This window comes from Protopterus annectens, chromosome 1.part0, assembly GCF_019279795.1.
Source record: "Protopterus annectens isolate FY-2018-M chromosome 1.part0, PAN1.0, whole genome shotgun sequence".
NCBI classification, from domain to species: Eukaryota; Metazoa; Chordata; order Ceratodontiformes; family Protopteridae; genus Protopterus; species Protopterus annectens.
The window spans coordinates 905,368,605-905,390,811 of record NC_056725.1 but is presented as its reverse complement, the minus strand read 5'-3'; positions in this window follow the sequence as shown (position 1 = coordinate 905,390,811).

Genomic DNA, 22,207 nt, shown 5'->3' with positions numbered 1-22,207 from the left:
AGTATATTTCTGATGTTCTTCATGTTTCACTGTTGCAGTCATTACATTTGGGTAATCTGCTGGCAGGTTGCCCTCAGTCGGCCTGATTAACAAAGTCTTGGGTCCTGCGTTGGTTGCTGTCCTTTCTTCCATGACATCAGGTCATCAGGGGTATAAAACATGCAGCAGACACCATTACATCAGTCTTTCTTGCCGCACGATGCCCGAAGCAGAAGCAGTTTGCAAGTGCCGGTTGGCCGACTCCTGAAATTTTCGTTTCTCAGAACTCAGATGGCAGATCAAGCTTAATGCTTGTGTCTACCCTAGGTTAAATGATTATGCTTCTATTGCTAGTGTGCTCAAACTTCATTCTTATGTTTTATAAGTTTTTTTATATGGCAACACATCTTTTTTTACATATCCAATAAGTTCATTGATTTTTCTTATTTTTTTAAGACTTTAACATGCTTGTTTTTAAGGCATTCATTAATTAATCAATTAAGTGTGTTGTTAGTCATGTGATTTTTTGGTGGGGTATTTAAAGGTGGAATGTACTATGATTCATTTGTTTCTGAAGAAGTCTGTGGATAAATTCTGACGAAAACTTTAAAACTGTTTCAATAAATTGGATTGGTTTGGTCTTCTGTAGACTGGCTCTGCTCCTTTGCTGATTGTTTTGGTTCTTGGTTTGTGGATATGTTTACCCTCTCTCTGTCTAACCAGTGTTTTGTGACCTACCCAAGTAGCTGACACACACACACACACACACACACACACACACACACACACACACACACACACACACACACTTTGAGATTTGATTTATATACATAGACACTCCTGGAGAAGGCTGGTACAGGTTCACTAACTATGCCCCTTTCTGCCCAGACCATAAGGTAGTACCAGCTGCCACCAACCACTTTTATCAGCTACAATAAAGGCCCTTACCAAAGGGTACCCAATCTTACTGTGTAATGTTACTATTATCCAAATGGTAAGTGTGTCCAGAACTTTTAAGACTATTCAAGAGTGGTCTATACAGTATCACCAAATACATGCATGTGCCCTAAGAGCTTAAATATCTCTACACAAAACCAACCACAATTAAAAGGTTTAAATATATTTAATAATAAATAATAAAAGCACACGACAATACTCATTAACTCAACACAGTGACAATAGAGTTCAGAATCACAGGAAATATTTTAAAACAACATTGCAGAACAGTCTCATATAAATACAGAAAACGTCTAGACTACTCTTGCTATATTCGTATCTATCTCTAAGAGATACTATGCCCTAAATGTCTTACTTACAGAGCCAGGCAAAAATCTAGATGAGAAGTGCTGTTTACAGCACCAGAACAAAATACAAAATGCACTGACTTTCTCTCTGAGATAGTTTTTAAATTAATATTAAACATTTCCACTGTGTCATCTCCGATTGCATCATTCTTGTCAACTCTCAGCTTTTAGTTTCTAGGATAACAGAAATTTAAAATATAATACCTTGGTGTCAAGAATACTTATCTCTTAGAACCTTGCCTGGAACTAGGAATCATAAAACTCTTAAATATTTGTACCCTTGAAACCTATAATTATCTCTGTCTCAAACAATAGAAAGAAGCTCCAGCTGCAGACATTCTGTCTTCTAGTTCTGGTAAACACACTCATACAATTCTTTACCTATTTTCTCAGATTTTCTAAGTTAACTCTGTATGTCCCAACTTCTACTATGAAAACGTACACTTGCACAGGCATATAGTCCATTTACATTTTTGCTCTTCTCCAGCAGAATGCACTGTGGTTACATTTTTGAAGCTCAGCGCATAACATATAGTTTAATCATAACATATAGTTCTCTTACATTTGTAAGGCAAGCCTGTGGATCATATTAATATTTACAATGACATTTCTAGCTAGCTTGGCTGGCAGCCTTCACAAAGGATATCAGACTCTGAGAAGGACAACAATATAAAAAGGTCACAAAGCTGGGATTGTTCAATGTGGTAGCAGAGGAAGACATTATATGGTTATAAATGTCAGGAGTAGGGTTTATAGATAGATCTACTATGACCAGAAAGAGAAGTAGGATGTATTAATATGACTGGTAGTTGAGAAGGCAAGAAACAGGTATTAGAGGCATTTCTGTAAAGCTGATAAATCAAGTGCACTCTCAGATGGAGAGGTAGGTTGTAAAATTTCAGAAATTTTAAAAGATTATGGTACAGGAGGATAAAAAATTCAGGGTTGAAGATATACATCTATTCCAGTGATGGTGAACCTATGACACACATGTCAAAGGTGAAACACTACAACATTTTGGGTGACACACCAGTGTTCACCAACACCCAAGTTACCAAAAAACTGAATGAACCAAGCTGCAAGAAATATGTGACCCTGCACTTATTTATTAAAATTCAGCAACAGAAAAGTTATTAATCGATGTTAATCAAATCAAATGCAATGTGTTCCATGATTTTTATGTTCAATTCAAAATTGAATTATCAATTATCAGTGTATATTTTGTTTTCTAAATTGTAAGTAACTGATTTTTCTTTTACTTTTTAAGACATAGCAGCACACATGATTGGACTGTATTTTTTTCAATAAATTAATATGTAAAGAATTGTTTCTCTTTTGTCGGGGGTGGGGGTGACACACCAGCAGAGTCAAGATATGCATTGTCCGAATTTTTGACATGCCGAGCATAAAAGGTTCCATCCCTGATCTATGCTAACAGTTTAACTGGACTGATGTAGTGTATTTCTGACATGTTCTCGTTGATTTTGTTTGAAGCTCTTTCCTTAGCTCACAAACACTGCTCTACACCTTGAATTCATTTTTTGTATATTGCACTAAGATCAAAAGAATACTAACAAGTAGGTAAGGTAAAAGAGTTATAGTGAAAAAGGGTGGAGCTGCCTCGCATATTTCAAAGGTATTAGACTGAAGGGTAGATTAGTGACACACTCTTCTTTCATATATTTTATTCCTTTACCAGTCAGGTTATTTAGTTTTTGAATTATTTATCTAGAGAATGGTGACCAGTTTCAATATCATTGAAAGGCTTCTCATAGTTCCTAGGTTCTCTCACATAGCATGTTTGCACCAGACAAGCACATAACCTTCCTATTCCTATCACTGCACTGTTATACCCTCTAAATAACTTAATCCCTCCCTCCATCCATTCTAATACACTCTAAACAGTTGAATCCTCCTCCCTCCATTGTTATACACTCTAAACAGTTGAACCTCTCCCTCCATTGTTATACAATCTTAATTGAATCCTTCAGCAAAAGATGCATATTTCTCCTCTGTCTTTTGATGCTGTCTTTTTGTGGTTCTTGTCTAATAAAATTGCCAGTACCACCTTAATATCTACTGGTAGAATGTCCCTGAGCTAGGACAACATAAAAATATATAAAGATACATTTCTCTCTTTAACTACCCTTATCTTCCAGGAGGTCATCACGCCTTAAAAGCATCTCCTTCTTTACACTCACACTGTGGAAAAGTGGTGATGAGTTTACAGGTCCCTGAATGGCACAGGCAGATCCTTGTGTCTTGATCAACCCCATCAGCACAAGTCTTATTTTTGACACATGTCCAGGTAAGGAGGTATCCCATCCTCTAAATGTGTCTCAGATAACTACTCCATCAGACTGTATCACTTCCATTATATATTGTCTTTTCCAACATAAGGACCCTTTATAGCAGCTTTATTATCTTGATTAATTCTGACAAGTATTTAACTTTAAGATTTAATTATGTTAATGTGCCTTATTTCCTGCCTCCTTCAAACTCGGCTGTCCTACAAACAATGATTTATAGCCCACCCACTTAGAATGATACATAGTTTTAAATGTTATATCTTAGACTGTTTTTATGCAGGAAGATTATTCAGCCCATCAAGTCTACACATACAAAAGCAGGCATATCTTTGTGTGAGAAGACAATTAGGACAGGATGCTTTAACAAAGCATTGTGCAGGAGTTAACATAACCAAAGATGCTCAGTGTTAAATAAATAAATTTGCCTGAGCATGTCTGAGAAACATTGACTAACAGAGCCCAGAACATATAGAACCACATAGATACATGTTTCTAACATATATCTATACACATCAAGCTTTGGCATTGGTGTATTCATATTATTTAGTCTTTTAATGGCTGTAGGAGCAACAATGGAAAATAATGTTTACATTTCTTAAAGTGTAGAGGAGCAACCTTGAGAACAGGGGTATATATCTGTAAATGTTAGGTGGGGTGGTGGAAGTAGTAATGTGATGTTTGAGTACATCATAAACATTTCTGGCTGCACTCCTGGTAGGAAATTCTATACAGTAATCCCTGAAGACCAGCCTCAGGTAAAAGGGAGCCCTTGACAAAGAGCTCCCCCTAGTGCCCAGTAGTCCCCCCTGCACTTCCCAATACCCTCCCCATTTTCCTGCATCCTAGTCCCACACAATCCAGATAGGTTACTTGTTTCTAGCTTTTTCACACTGTCATACTTTTTAGGTCTCCCCATGCTTTTAACACATCCTAACTGGCTAAGACTCTACTGCAATTAAGTCTGCTCAAGGTAACTGAATGAAGCAGGGGTTCTGAGGGCTGCTACACCCACATAAATCAGTGCTCTAGATGCCCTGAGGAGCGTCTTAGAGCTTTTGTACACCTTTTCTGATTTAATGATAGTGTGAATGAAAATTTATGAGTGAAGAAAGTCTTATTTTTTCTTTCAAGGAAAAACAAAAAACAAATTGTCTAAAGCTTAATGTTCAAAGCTAAGAAAATAGTAGCTCACCAATGAACTGAGAAGATAAATGCAAGGATATATAGATCTGATCTAGGAACAGTACCCACCTTCCTACCCCTACAAAAACATTGTTATATTCGTTGGACTACTCTGGTATTAGACTGCATTTATAGTACAAGCACAGATGACAAGAGACATATAATATGTAGCTGGGGTCTGGAAGAAAGAAACCATGGAACATAGACAAAACTGGCACAAAGACAAGGAGTACATGTAGACTCCACAAAGAAAGAATTACAGCCAAAAACTTAATAGGAGAGCCAAGCTCTATTAGATTTCAGAACACGTCAGTACAAGACTCTGCATCCTGCCTGGACTACCGCAGATGACAACTTACTGAGTACAGTACTGATGTTTGACTGTAATGGAAAGTGAAGCAAAAATTGTGCACACTAGTTCTGCAACTGTTCATCTTGAACAAATGATAGCAGTGTCAAACACTATCATCCACAAACGACCTCTGTACCTAGCATTTAAAGCCAACTTTATTTGCAAACCTCAGATATCAGAGTGTAACAAAGTTAATTGTCCACAGCAATGTATTTTAACCTACACTGCACACACACAATATGTGACCATCAATTACAGTCACTTGTGTGACTGTGACGTCAGATGTTTGATTGTGATCAAATGAATGAATACATGAATAACTGTGACACAGGAATTTATCATTACTTCTGTCAGAATACACTGCAACCCACTACAGAGTTCCTCACCGAATACATCTCTACTTATCCCTTAAGGAGGAAGCTAGAAAATAATGATGGACAAAGAACCAAAATCAACAGCAGCTACTGCCTTTATATACTTAGAAACTTTCTAGAACAACAGGCTTTGGATTAGCATGCTTTTCTGAAGGCTGCCAAGTATGAAACTCGAAAGTTGTAATTATTTACTGACTGCAGTCCTCAATGATTTGCCAGAAAAAAAGCATCAAACTTTGAGAAACAGACCAAAATATGAGGCAAAAACATGAGAGAAATTCAGCTACATCAGGGTCAGCTGAGAGCGTCTAAGTCCCCCAGCACAACACACACAGATGTGGTCATCGATTAAAGCCACCTTGTACTGTACACCTATTATCTCTGATTGCAGTCAAATTGATACACACATAACTGCCATATAGGAATATATCTTATTGGCTCACTGCTGTCAGAGTACAGTGTGCAGCTCCTTGCATTTCCCACCCCATATCTCTCAACCTCAGCTCATGACTTAAAGAAAAACTTAAAATGATGGTAGACAATGGACCAAAACCCGGGACAGCTACAGTTTTTATTTAAATAGAAACTTGGTAGCACAACAAGCTTTGCATTATGATTGGTGTGCCAGTAGAAGGAACATCTGTTTTTTTTTCACTCTTTTGATTGGGGGATGCAGACTTGTAGGAAGCCGATCGCAGTGTAGTCATTGGCTTAATACAACAAAGTTTGCAGTTACTTGAAGAGCTGAAGAGTTGAGACTCTGGCTCTTGGTACTGGCAAAGGGTGCTGGTTGAGCCAACTATGCTTCTGAGCCCATGCTTGGACCTTCAAAACATCGACTTGATATTTTACCATCTATGAGCCGAGTAAGAACCTCTGCACATGTAATTTTAAAATAATAACAAAAACACATCACAATATTCTTTGCAGTAGGGAAAGCCCCCCTGCATCTCTCATGTGAGGGCTGTGCCCCCACACCCCCTACTAATTATATATACTAACTCCAAGATCTTACAATCCCTGGGAAAATGGAATATTCCCCTACCTAGGCATTGTCAATCTCATATACTTGTCAACCATGTACATATCTGAACCAAATGCAGTTGATTAAACAAATGTCAACAAACCTGCATTTAGACTAAATTTAGACTAAATGTAGACATTTAGACTAAATGCAGGGCACCTACATACACATATATATATATATATATATATATGTGTGTATGTATATATATATATATATATATATATATATATAGATATATATTTGCACACACACACACATATATATATATATATATATATATATATATATATACACTTAAAAAGTAATTGTTCCCCAGCTCTTTCCTCCACACAGCAAGTTTTTTTAAACACCTTTATTGAATTATCACCTGCTGGCAACTTGGTATGTAAAAATCAACTGCCAATCATTAGCAGACCGGAGTTCCGCTGTGGCAACCCCTAACCGGGAAAGCCAAAAGACACAACAACATTGAATTATCACTTGTGACATAGACAAATTTACATTTATATAAAAGTAATCATACTGTATTAGGTTCACGTTTGCAAACATTATATTTCACATATATTGCTATTCTTCCATAAACATTTCCATTTGTATCGTTTCTTGATTTCCATATTTTTCTTCTCTATACAGACTTTCATAGAATTTCCGAAATATTTCTAATACCTCTACAGGATCTATTGTTACCTTCCTTGTTATAGGCTCCCTAAGTATGGCGACAGCCCTTTCCACTTTTTGTTGCTTGCGTCATTGTGCTAAAAGTTTTTGTGCTCTATTGTTATTAACAAACAGTTGCTTAACAGGCAATTTTTCTAAACTTATGTATATTATTGAAGTAATCCTATATTTTCTCCTTAGCATTCTGCAGTTGATCCTCTTCTTGATCTGTGAGATTCCTCCTATTCTGCAATACTTTAACTTTGTTAGTCTCTCTAAATAATTCTTGTTACTTCTTAACCATAGCTTTCTTTCATTTCCACACTATTTAAACTCCACCTTAAATTAATCCCACTCCCTAGCTATATTTTCACAAGTAATTTCTATCCTCTAGAATAGTTCTTGAATAATCTTTACTACCCATTTCTTAAATTCTTCTCTTTTCAACAGATAGGTGGGAATGCATCAGTGTCTCATTGTTATTTCATTACCCTGTGTTTTTATTTTAGTTATTAGCTCATGATCTGAAATAGTTATTGGGTGTGTAGCAAGACCTTTAATTAAATGCACATGTTCCTGTGAAATGTAAGTTCTGTCTAGTCTAGCCCAGTTTTTATATCTTCGGGAATAATATGTAAATTTACTCCAAACTTCTGTTACTGAATTCACATCTTCCCTGCCAAATATTTTCATAAATGTCTTTAAAAAATCTATCCTTCTTTGTTATACTTTCCTTCTAGGACCCCAGGCACATCTTTACTGCTGCAAATCAAATTCCATTCGCCACCTATAAGTAATATTCCTTGCTGAAAACTGATTATTTCTCCCAAAATTTTCTTAAGGTGCATTATAGCAGTTTTAGGTGGAATATAAATAAATGCCAGCATAATCCTCCTCCTTTGCCAGTAGCCACTTAGCACTACAAATCTGCCATTATTATGTTTTTTTATCATCTTCTACCACTATTGGAGCTCCTCTTGCAATTAATATAAGTACTCCTTTTCATTTATCCCAGATATTCTGCTGAATAACCATCCTGAAAACCTTTCTTTATCAAATTCACATGTTCAATTTTTTTCCAAGTGTTTCTCCTGTAACATAACTATTTGCACTCTACATTTTTTAATATAGTTGACTATTCTTTCTTTTTTTTAATCTGTGAAACAATTGACATTTAAAGACATTACAGAAAGCATCATTGTATTAAAAAGTTATTATTCCCATCTTTTATGTATAACATATTTTTTGTTAAATGACTACTAGTTCCAGCTTTTTGTGTTACATGCATACACTGATTGGCAGGTTTAACTTTTATATAGTTGTTTTTTGTCATATCCATTTGCTCCTATGTCACATATAACAAAACATTTTGTTTTATTGAAAACCCTCAGAAAAAAACAAACAAACCGCAGTACCCCCTAAAATGTATTAATTTAATACTAACACAAAAAACTATGTACTCCTTCAAATAGTGAAGTTTTGCCATCATAATAGGAACAAGTGTCCCAAACTGACAGCCATACTCATAGACTTGAGTTAACCTAAAAGAAATGTTAAGCATGCTAAAACTCATTCTGAAGTCTGTGCTTCTACTAAGTGCTAATTGGATTTGTCTTATCTTTATAGCTTTCCCAGATGGGAAATCTCCTGAATGCTTTTAGAGAACATTATCTCCTAGTCAGTTTCTCTTTTCTTTTTTTCACCAGCCAATCACTTTCCTCCAGACTGTATCCAATTTCTCTTTATCAGATTGTCTCCATGAAGACATGATAACCAGACAGTCAATTTCTCTTTATCAAATTGTTTCCATGGAGACATGAGGGCCAGATACAGAATTGCTACTAAGCATACATTCATTTGCTAGAAAAAAGCCTCATAATATTCAATATTCTTTTTCATTTACTTGCTTTCTCTTAAAATGTGTTACTAAATCAGTCTAAGGTCCTTAATCTAGTCATTCCTCCATGCAAGAATGAAAAAAGCACATTAATTTTTCTTTTGTCATGCTCTTTTAAAAAGGCATTTTTAAATTGCAGTGCCTACATTTCTTAAATCTGAACTGTGAAAGAAAGGAAAAAAAGAACATCAGCACCTATGTTCAGTCCCCATTACACTTAAAAATAACTGAGAAAACTTTACTTTACAGCATGCAAGGAAAACCATTCACCACAAAAATAGTACTATTAAGAAAAAATTTTCTTTACTTACATTTAACTTGCTGCCTTCACATCCCCTCCCCAAAACATTTTCTGAACATTAATGACATGAAGTAGGATATATAGTTTAGAGTCTCCTACAAGTCCAAAGATTTCTTAAAAAGTCCAATATTTCAAGATGTTCTTGTTCTGTCATATTTCAGAAATATAATTATTGTATTGTAATCCCACATTGTTACCAGTTTTATTACTATTCATCTCCATATCCCTAATTCTGTCTCTGCTTCATTTCCAATGGACTCTCGATTATTCTATTCAACCCTCGTGCTTCCTTCCTTCTTTCCAACATTTTCAGTTGAAACAGTTCTAAAGGTTTCACAGGTACAGTCTCTCTCTGTTGTCTTTATTACCAGAAGGAAAAACATGTTTATTACCAGAAGAACAAGAAGCAGAATCTAATTCTATTTCACAGTTAACTTTTTGTTAAGACAGATTTTGTATTTCCTCCTTAGCATGTACTTCATCAAAAAATGATTTTGTCCCTTCACGGAAGAATACCTTGAAGACAGATGAGTACAGAAGTTTGTTACACTTGTCTCAGCATTCTCTGAATAGTGGAATGAATTTACTTCACAAATACTTTGTTGTCTCCCACTTATAATATTTTGTCCTTCTGCCACAGTTTTGTCAGAATGAACTCCTTCTGCTTGTGGGATTGCATGTTTAATATTAATGGCCTAGGTTCCTTTTTGATAACCAGGTTTAGAGCATACACATGATGTGCCCCTTCAACTAACAAATCCTGCTGTGGAATACTAGTCCAGTTGCTTATTTGTGCTTTCATAAAATTAATGCAGTCTATTCCTTCCAGCTTCTCTTGTATAGCTGAAAATCTCAAGTTTTCCCTATGTGCTCTGTCCTATTTTTTTGAAACATCTCTTCCTGAGCAGTCTCACATTCAGCCTGCCTTTTCTTCATTTCAACCTCTGATTTTTGCAGCTTTATCACCTGATATAAATATCTGCTTAAAGCTTATTCCATTTTTTCCAGCCTTTTGTTGTTTGTGTTGATATACTCCATCAGTGTTTCACTTATTTTAACCAGGTTTGTGTGCAGTTGTCTTATATCTTCCTGTACGTTACTGGAAGTCATGTCTGGAGGTTGCAGTGCTTTCTGCTGAATAGCTGCAGAATTTTCCCCAGTCAGTGTTTTATCCTCACTTTTTGTAGCTGATTTTTTCCAGGTGCTCTGTATTTCCTTTTTCCCGGCTTCCAGGCAGTATACCTACTAGCCAATTACTGAAATTTAGCCATAAACACAAACATCTACTGGCCTTCTCTGTTGATTTTCTCTTTTCACACTGGGAGAACTAGTGTTAAAGCTGTTACTCAGTGTGCAGCCATCTTGGAAGTCTCACACAGCAAGTTGAACCCTTTCACATCCTATTCCTGTCTCATGCTGTGTCAGCCATCTGAGGCATCCTGTACCAATAGGAAATGATTTTCGCTGCTTCATTCAGCAGCCTGGTAATATGCATGTGGAGTGACCTTTCTGGTATCCTTAACAACATGGTGAAAGAGCACCATGGATTGGTGAAGTAAGATATTTGCTGGGCTGTTTTGAAACCCCTCCTCTAAACAGAATTGACTATGCTGATTTCTCACTTTTTTCACTCTTGGCTTGGAATAGAACTCCACCCATGTGCATTTGCAGAGTTCCGAAAACGAGGAACTAAAACAGTCAGTAAGTCATTTACTTACCTTAATATCATTTACTTTTTTTGCTTTTCCTTTTAATTGGGTAGCTGCAGCCCAGTTGCCAGTATCACAAGCTTCCTCTGCCTCAACCTCTGGCACTTGCTTACACCACAAATTGAATAAAGTACTTACGGTACTTTGCTGTAGTTCTTCCTGATTCAGTGCACCACTCATAAACATTGCATGCCCCAAACCAGTGCTGGTGCATTGCAGACCAGTACTTTGTACATTCAAAAAACATTCTGCACAATGTGGTAAGACGCAGTGGCGGCTGGTGACTTCAAATCAAAGGGTGGCTGCAGGAGCCAGCTGAATGGGTGGGGGTCAAGGGAAGGGGTGTGGCCAACCAGAAAGGGGAGGAGCTATGCTCAAAACCACAAAAACTAACTTTAATTAAATACACTCCCCTGGGTGGCATGGCAAACCATCATTATGAGAGTCCAATCAAGACAAAAATAAGTGTAGAAGAATAAAAATATTTCAATGCATTGGCTGCATGACAGCTTACTTAATATCTAGATGGAAACAAAAGGTTGTGAGGCATGAAAAAATAAATTACTTTTTAAATACATTACTGGAATGCCAGTCAAAATCAAGTACAAGCAAAACCAGAAGCACTCAACTCAAACCACTTCTCCTTGCACTGCAGTTCTAATTATAATTTATATTCAGCTTTATTAAAGTGCCAAGTAACATGCTGAAAGTAGAAATCTCTGTGATGCCCCCACTTGTAAAAATGTTTCTTATCCAAAAAGACCTGCTGCCTGACAACTATCTACTTGTTTCATGGGGAAAACATGTAAGTAAAAAATGAAAAGCAAACAAGAAGCAAGCTCAAGATACATTGCTTAAAGGATTACTGTACAGGTTATGGACCACACATGATTGGCATTCTGTTTAGTTTACGGTAAAGTCTGTAGAGATGACTGGAAGTCTCCAACAAGTGTAATGAGCTTTTTAAAATAATGGAATCCTGTCCTTTAATACCCAAGGCTTATACATTATCTAGTCAAGTATTCTCTGCATGGCAACAACAGAAAGGCTTTCAATGTTGGCAATTCTTTAACAGTATGCTTATTAAAGCTTACTTGCATCTTATGATCTCAGACAAGCTTACATTATGGTCATTAAAGCATTGCTACTTAAACACAGAGCAACAGGCACTTTGAGTAATAAGCATAAATCAACAGTACAAAAATATGACAGAAACCAGACCTTTCTGCAAAATCAAGGACAGATGAAAAGCCACTGTAGTACTTGTGTCTACCTTGGATGGGGGGGGGGGGGGAGACACAATGCACATTTACACTGCATAACTACTCCTTGCCTTGCTTGGACACATCCAGAGTCAGTACATGGTGGAGTGGGGTGCAACAAGTATGTCACAATTTGAAATGTCTCTGGCTGACTGTGATGGCCCTGACACATGTGTCATACCTCTCAACCTCAGAGCAAGAAATCTGGACAAAGCCATACACAGAAGTGGGACAAATGCCCACGAATAAGGACAATTTTTAAATATTGCTCTAATAAACCTAGAAAGATAATAGAATAGGTATTGCATTAGTTTGACTTTTCTGAAGGGTATAAAATCTGAAACTCAAATGTCTGCCATTATTTTCTAACTTCCGTCTTTAGTGATTTGTCACTAATTTGCCAAAAAACACAATTTTATGAAAAATGGACCAAATGTGATGCAAAAATATAAAATAGCCACACAATACAGCTGGGAACCTGTCAAAGAAGGGACACTTTAATATTAGTACTGCTAACTTGAGCAGCTGACAAAATAAAAGAATCTACATGCATTTCAAGTAATCTATAACTTTGATTATTACAGTTATTTCTTAATTGTAAACCCTCCGTGTTTTCTTCCAAAATTGCTATTTTGCGAAGGGATTATTAGGGGGAAGAGCAACATTTTAAGCCAAAATCGGAGACAGTTGAGAGGTTGGCTATGCCTAATTCTATAAAGCAATTTATTTGCATGTACCTCTCAACCTGTTAATGCAGTAAATCTGAACAAGGCCAAATATACTGGAGGAACATATAAACAGTATTAAAAATTGCTCTTGTATAAATTGAGACAGTTGACAGAATAACAGTTCTTACTTTAGCATGCATTTTTCTGAAGGTTATGAAGTCTGAAACTCAGTGTATCATTATTTAGTGACTTAATTTCTAAATGATTTGCCAGAAAACTACAAATTTTATGAAGAACAAACCAAAAATAAGAAGCAAAAATCTATTCATTCTTTGAAAATCTGGACAGTTGGGAGGTATAGTTCAGCTGGGCCTGTCTGAGTTTGCTGCTCTTCCCCCCTGACAAAATCACGGTTGAAGAGCCTCTGCAGCCATTCCTATGAACCATTACTTGGCTATTTCACTCCATTTACCATAAACACTAATGTGCATACTGCTTTACTTGTATGATGAGTTGGACTTCATTTGAAAGTTTTATTTTGTATTTTACAGCACAAACACTAAGTCATCTACTAAACAAAGCAATGCAGTCTCACAATGAAAACTTAGCATTAAAACTTCTCTGCTCTTGAAACTCACATTCATTGAAACAGCATTGAAACCCACATTCAAAGAAAATACATTTTGCCAGTGGCAGATAAAGATTAATTTTGGGCTGTTTTCAAATCATAGGCCCCTTGCATATGAAACATACATGCGCTCTTTGATACACCTTCCTCATTGTACTAAATTATATTCCTTGTACAATATATTACAGTTGTTAGAGGGCGTTTTAAATTTGTTTTGAACATTTTTCCAGTAAACAATGAAACAAAATGCATGCACCCATAATGACAAAACTGCCCAGTTCAGAACATTTATCATAAAAGTCTACTAAGACTTCCGCAGTCCACCATTATCAGTAAATATGCACAATTCTACAGTCCACCATTATCAGTAAATATGCACAATTCTACAGTCCATTATCAGTAAATATGCACTATCTCTGAAGAAGTAAAAGTCATCTAAATAATTCCACATTAAAGAAATCTGTAACTAATGAAGAGGTTGCTGCTAGTAAACACCTTTATATTTCATGGTTTCATCGAAAAATAAAGTGCCTGTTGCCCCTCAGGAATAAATTGCCTATATTACATTAAAAAAATGATAAGCTAGTAATATTGCAAGAGGAAATGGATAAGCTAGTAATATTGCAAGAGGAAATGGATGGCAAACTGATAACGAACTCATAGTTAGCATCTTCACCAAGGAGAACATTCTCAGTACAGCAGCATCCACCCCTTGTGGGAGTAGAACCCACAGCCTTCTGCATCAAAGACAAGTACACAACTTGTTGTGCTATTAACAAAGCAAGCCAACTTCACTTAAGCAGCACTAAACTTCTGTTCGCCTGCAGCTCTCAGCTCCTTGTAAAATCTACTCAATACTCAACTTTGCAGCACAGGAAAACTGGAAAAAGCCAAAATGTATTGGGGGGGGGGTCAAAAGCCCAAAAACCAGGGACACAAACATTGCTTGTATAATCTTGGAAAGTTGCTAGAACCATACATTTTACTGCCAAGCTCTCTGTGCAAAACAGAGCAACATACCACTACGCCAAATCAGCTGCTTTGTAAAAGAGGAAGACTGAAACTTAAATGGCTATCATTTAGTGAATTCAGTTCTCACCATAGCTGTCAACCTCTTAGTACAAAACACCTGGACAAACCCAGTAATGAGGGAATACAGCCCTCAAACATTCAGTGAATTCAGTTCTTGCCATAGCTGTCAACCTTAGCACAAAAGACCTTGACGAAGCCAATAATGAGGGAATGCAGTCCCAAAAATAGGGACAAATTTCAAATATTCATCTTATAAACTTAGAAAATTGCTAGAATAAAAGGTTGTGTTACTATGTATTTTCGAAAGAACATGAAGTCTGAAATTCAAATGCCTGTCAATTTTACTGCTGACAGAATAAAAACAATTTTCAGCAGAGACCCAGGGAGAAATACTGCAGACACGTCTTTGTAAAATGACAGGGCACCAGAGCAAATCCACAAAAACACAGGGAGGAGATGCAGACTCCACACAGAAGGCACCCCAGCCAAGAATCAAACCAGAAAATCTATAGCTGTGAGGCAACAATACTACCACTGCACCATCAAATATGCAAAGACTGAAACATTCAGAAACCTGAAGTCTGAAATTCAAATGCCTGTCAATTTTATTTAACATTTGTTAATCAGGACAGTCTGACTTGGAACAAAAAAAAAAAATTCAGCAGAGGCCAAGGAAGAAATAATGCAGACATGTCTTTGTAACATGGGAGGACACAAAAGCAAACCCACACAAACACAAGGAGAAGATAAAGACCCCACAAAGAAGGCACCCCAGCCAAGAAGCAAACCTGAGAACCTGCAGCTGTGAGGCAACAATGCTACAACTGCCCCATCAAATATCAAGCATTACAGCATTTACAAACCACAGATATTATGAGGAACAGATCAGATCAAACATGAGGCAAAAATATGCAGTTTTTTTTCCATAAATGGTGGTGGGTAGGGAATTAAGGTCTTTAACACCTGCATACAAGGTACAGGATTCAAGCCGGAGGTATTCCCTACCACACACACAAACACCTGTAGTAGCAAACCACAAAAACTAAATATACTGCACTGGGTGCCAAACAGTTGTCATGAGAGTCCAATCAAGACAAAATGAAGTGTAGAAGAATAAAAATATTTCAATGCATTGGCTGCATGACGGCTTAATATCTAGATGGAAACAAAAAAGGTTGTGAGGCATGAAGAAATAAATTACTTTTTTTTAAATACATTAATGGAATGCCAGTCAAAATCAAGTATAAGAAAAACAAGCAGCACTCAACTCAAACCACTTCTTGCACTGCAGTTCTAATTATAATTTATATTCAGCTTTATTAAAGTAACAAGTAACATGCTGAAAGTAGAAATCTCTGATACCCCCACTTGTAAAAATGTTCCTTATCCAAAAAAAAGACCTGCTGCCTGACATCTACTTGTTTCATGGGGAAAACATGATCAAAGTAAAAAATGAAAAGCAAACAAGAAATAAGCTCAAGATACATTGCTTAAAAGGATTACCATACAGGTTATAGACCACACGATTGGCATTCGGTTTATGGTTAAAGCCTGCAGAGATGACTGTAAGTCTCCAAGTGTAATGAGACTCTTAAAATAATGTAATTCTGTCCTTTATTACAAATACTGGCATATGCATTTCAATACCCAAGGCTTATACATTAGCTAGTTAAGTATTCTCTACATGGCAACAGAAAGGCTTTCAATGTTGGCAATTCTTTAACAGTATGCTTATTTAAAGCTTACTTGCATCTTACAATCTCAGCCAAGCTTACCTGATGGTCATTAAAGTATTGCTACTTAAACACAGAGCAACATGCACTTTGAGTAATAAGCATAAATCAACAGTACAAAAAATATGACAGAAACCAGACCATTCTGCAAAAATCAAGGACAGATGAAAAGCCACTCTAGTACTTGTGTCTACCTTGGATGGGTGGGATTCTCTGCACATTTACACTGCATAACTACTCCTTGCCTTGCTTCGACACATCCAGAGTCACTACATGGGGGAGTGGGGTGTAACAAGTATGTCACAGTTTGAAATGTCTCTGGCTGACTTCTGATGGCCCTGACACATTTGTCATACCTCTCAACCTCAGAGCAAGAAATCTGGACAAAGCCATACAAAGAAATGGGACAAAGGCCCAAAAATAAGGACAATTTTTAAAATATCGCTCTTATAACCTTAGAAAGCTAATAGAGGTCTTGCATTAGTATGAATTTTCTAAATGGTATGAAATCTGAAACTCAAATGTCTGTCATTATTTTCTAACTTCAGTCTTTAATTATTTGTCACTAATTTGCCAAAAAACACAATTCTATGAAAATGGACCAAAAATGTGATGTAAAAATATAAAATAGCAACACAATACAGCTGGGAACCTGTCAAAGAAGGGACACTTTAATATTAGTACTGCTAACTTGAGCAGCTGACAAAATAAAATAATCTACATGCATTTCTGAAATAAAAGTAATCTGATTATTACAGTTATTTCTTAATTATAAACCCTCCATGTTTTCTTCCAAAATTTCTATTTTGTGGAGGGATCATTAGGGGAAGAGCAACATTTTGAGTCAAAATCAGGGACAGTTCAGAGGTTTGGCTATGCCTAATTCTATAAAGCAATTTATTTGCATGTACCTCTCAACCTGTTAATGCAATAAATCTGGGCAAGGCCAGATATATTGGGGGAACATATGAACAGTACTAAAAATTGCTCTTGTATAAACTGGGACATAAATCTGGACAAGGCCAAATATATTGGGGGAAACATATAAACAGTACTAAAAATGCTCTTCTATAAACTGGGACAGTTGATAGAACAGGTCTTACTTTAGCATGGATTTTTCTGAAGGTTATGAAGTCTGAAACTAGGTGTGTCATTATTTAGTGACTTAATTCCTAAATGATTTGCCAGAAACCCACACATTTTTTATGAGGAATAAATCAAAAATAAGAAGCAAAACATCTATTCATTCTTTGAAAATCTGGACAGTTGGGAGGTATGGTTCAGCTGGGGCTGTCTAAGTTTGCTGCCCTTCCCCCTCACAAAACCCTGGTCGAATGGAGCCTCCCTGCAGCCATTCCAATGATTCATTAATTTGCTATTTCACTCCATTTACCATAAACACTAATGTGCATACTGATTTACTTCTATGATGATTTGAACTTCATTTGAAAGTTTTATTTTTGCATTTTACAGCACAAACACTAAGACATAACAAACTTGGCATTAAACCTTCTCTGCCCTTGAAACTCACATTCACTGAAACAACATTAAAATCCACATTCAAAGAAAATACATTTTACTCGTGGCAGATAAAAATGAATTCTGGGCTGTTTTCAAATCATAGGCCCCTTGCATATGAAACATACATATGCTCTTTGCTACACCTTCCTATTGCTTTGAACATTTTTCCAGTAAACAATGAAACAAAACTGTTCAATTCAGAACATTTCCATCATAAAAGTCTACTCAAACTTCTACGGTCCACTATTATCAGTAAATATGCACAATTCTACAGTCCACCATTATCAGTAAATATGCACAATCTCTGAAGTAGTAAAAAAGTCATCTAAATAATTCCACGTTAAATAAATCTGTAATGAAGAGGTTGGTGCTAGCAATCACCTTTACATTTTATGGTTTCATCGAACAATAAAGTGTCTGATGCCCCTGTGGAATAAATTGCCTAAATTACATTAAAAATAAGCTAGTAATATTGCAATAGGAAATGGATGGCAAACTGATAACAGGCTCATAATTAGTATCTTAACTTTCAGCATTCACCCCTTATGGGAGTAGAACCAACAACCTTCTGCATCAAAAGCAAGCACACAGCCTGTTGTGCTATTAGCGCTAAACTTCTCTTCCCCTGCAGCTCTCAGCTCCTTGTAAAATCTGCTCAATACTCAACTGCATCTCAACTTCGCAGCACAAGAAGTCTGGAAAAAGCAAAATTTATTGGGGTGGGTCAAAAAGGCAAAAACCAGGGACACATTAAACATTGCTTGTATAATCTTGGAAAGCTGCTAGAATAAAATGCTGTGTTACCATGGTACCACCATACATTTTACTGCCAAAGTCCTTGTGCAAAAAAAGAGTCAGAACATACCACTATGCCAAATCACCTGCTTTGTGAAAGAAAAATGCTGTGTTACCATCATAATTTTACAGACAAGGTCCCTGTGCAAAACAGTCAAGAGCAACATACCACTACGCCAAATCAGCTGTTTTGTGAATGAGAGGAAGACTGAAACTTAAATGGCTATCATTTAATTAATTCAGTTCTCACCATAGCTGTCAACCTCTTAGCACAAAACACCTGGACAAACCCAGTAATGAGGGAATACAGCTCTGAAACATATTCAGTGAATTCAGTTCTTGCCATAGCTGTCAACCTTAGCACAAAAAACCTGGACAAAGCCACTAACAGGGTATTACAGTCCCAAAAATAAGGAAAAATTTCAAATAGTCATCTTATAAACATAAAAAATTGCTATAATAAAAGGTTGTGTTACTATATATTTATTGCTAGAATAAAAAGTTGTTTTACTATGTATTTTCTGAAGACTATGAAGTCTGAAATTCAAATGCCTGTCAATTTTACTTCTGATGGAACAAAAAACAATTTTCAGCAGAGGCCCAGGGAGAAATACTGTAGACACGTCTTTGTAAAATGGCAGGATACCAGAGCAAATCCACACAAACACAGAGATAAGATGGAGACTCCACAATGAAGGCACCACAACCAAGAATCAAACCACAAATCCTGTAGCTATGAGGCAACAATACTGCCACTGCACCATCAAATATGTAAGAAATTAAGCATTCAGAAACCTGAAGTCTGAAATTCAAATGCCTGTCAATTTTATTTAACATTTGTTAATCAGGACAGTCTGACTTGGAACAAAAAAACAATTTTCAGCAGAGGCCCAGGAAGAAATAATGCAGACATGTCTTCGTAACATGGGAGGACACAAAAGCAAACCCACACAAACAGAGGGAGAAGATACAGACCCCACAAAGAAGGAACCCCAGCCAAGAATCAAACCTGAGAACCTGCAGCTGTGAGGCAACAATGCTACTACTACACCATCAAACATCAAGAAAACAGCCCCCACAAAGAAGGAACCCCCAATGCTGCTACTATACACCATCAAATATCAAGCAAACGACCCAACAAAGAAGGAACCCCAGCCAAGAATCAAACCTGTGAACCTGCAGCTGTGAGGCAACAATGCTACTACTACACCATCAAATATCAAGCATTGGAATATTTACAAACCACAGATATTATGAGGAACAGATCAGATCAAATATGAGGCAAAAATCTGCAATTTTTTTACAAATGGTGGTGGGTAGGGAACTCAAGTCTTTAACACCTGCATACAGGGTACAGGGTTCAAGCCTGAGGTATTCCCTACCACACCACCATGAGCACCTGGGGCATTTTCACACCCCCCCCATTCAAATAGGCTTCCCTACCATTCTAAACAATAAACACACACACACCAGTCACCAGTCCATTCAAATAGGCTTTCCTACCATTCTAAACTCAAATAGGCTTCCCTACCATTCTAAACAATAAACACACACCAGTCCAGTCAAATAGGCATACATTCATTCACACAATTAACACACTTACCTGTCCTTGCTGCCCATTCTCCATAATGTTAATCCAAATGCCCGTGTAATAATCCATAGTCCCGTGAGATTCCTGTGATCCAAACCCTAATCCGCAGTCCCGATGCTGACTGCTGCTGTTGCAGTCCGGCCCCGATGCATTTTCCCAGCGAGTCTGTGCACTTTAAAAGTGCACAGACATCTCCTATGTTTCCCTACCTGGACTGCCGGACTGCCTGGAGCATGCGCAGTAGACTCGCAGTAGTCTGGACTACTGCGCATGCGCGAAGTCCGCGAATTTTTAAATATTTTTTTTCTTTTTTTTTTTTTTTTTTGTTGAGGGGGCTGCAGTCCGGCAGCCCGATAGCACGGGCCGCCCCTGGGTAAGAGATTGTATTCAGTCTTACCATGTTATGCAGAGCACAAATACGAATGAGTGTCTCCACAGTCATAAGTGATTCACAATCACAGTACTACTGGGAGTACCAGCTGATCTCAGAAGGGTAATTTATGTCAGTCCAGCCATGGATGCAATAGTATTGTGCATGTCAGCACAGCAATCCCTGCTAATATGTTACTTGGTAAACAGAGCTGACCAACATGTTAGTTCTAGGCAAAAAAAAAGATTTCTTCTTTGAAAGGTAGGAATCTCCTTACTGGCAAAGGAGTTTTCTATGGTGCCAATAAACATGCCACCACTACCAGACCTGTCCCATCTCAACAAACCATGCAGTTCCCTCAGCTCCACAGTAAGCTCTAAGAAGATTAAAATCTTTATGAATCACCCCCTAAGCATGACAGCAGAGCACAGAGCAGCATTTCACCATTGGGGTGTGCAACATTATTATGATACACAACACTTCCCCAGTATACGACGCTGTACTATGTGCTGCTGTGCACATGTCAACAAAAGAAGATGTCTGTTTTATGCCACCATGGATTACCATGCTCTCTGTCTTTGAATTGTGGAAGTTCATATCAGCAATATTATACTCAATGTGTAATATGCTTGTCAGCACGGGCTGTGTTATCTGACTGTTCCATTTCAATAAATTGTCAGAACTTTGCAGTTTTTTTTAATGTCAGACCTAAATATTAAGATAGCATCTCTGAGTACATCCAAATGCATTTCTGTTCATAAACTATTTTACATACAATATGAAACAAATTATATTCTGGGCAAGAATTCAGCAAACTGCATTTACACTGCATCAGTAGGTAGCCATAAAACAAATATAAATCGAGGTGTAAAGTCCTGAACACAGTAAAATGCATGACATTGGATTTAACTAGTAAAAAGGGGCACATACAAGTACCATATTACTATGTCTTCTTACCAGATATGTATAGCAATAATTTCTGAAGAGTTCTTCATAATGTGATAGCTGCCATTCTGAAGGTCCAAGCCAAAACATACTTATCAAGGACTGATTTTGTGACTTTGAGACAAAAAGAGTAGTAAAAACAGTCAAAAAATACTGAAATGTCAAACTTCTAAAAATAAAAGTCTTAACATAGTACTATATGAAATTACAATCATATAGACTTTCTAAGTCTTTGAGTATAAATACATTTATTTCATTATGTATACTAGTTATGCATTGTTTTTTTCTTTTCCATTACATTGCAAACATAATCAAATATCTAAATATGTTGTACAGTTTTGTACATTTTTAAAATCCTTTTTCTTCTCTTACCTCTTTTAAACCCCCCTCTACAATTGTCTAACACCTCTTTTCTTATTACTCATCCCAGTTGCCTGCTCCACATCTACTATCCATGCCTACTGACACGCTTCCTATAAACGACCCTCTTTGCTCAACTTATCTGAAACTTCTGCCTGCATTACCTGCCCTACTCATCTATGTTTTCTCTATTCTCTCACCACCTATTAAC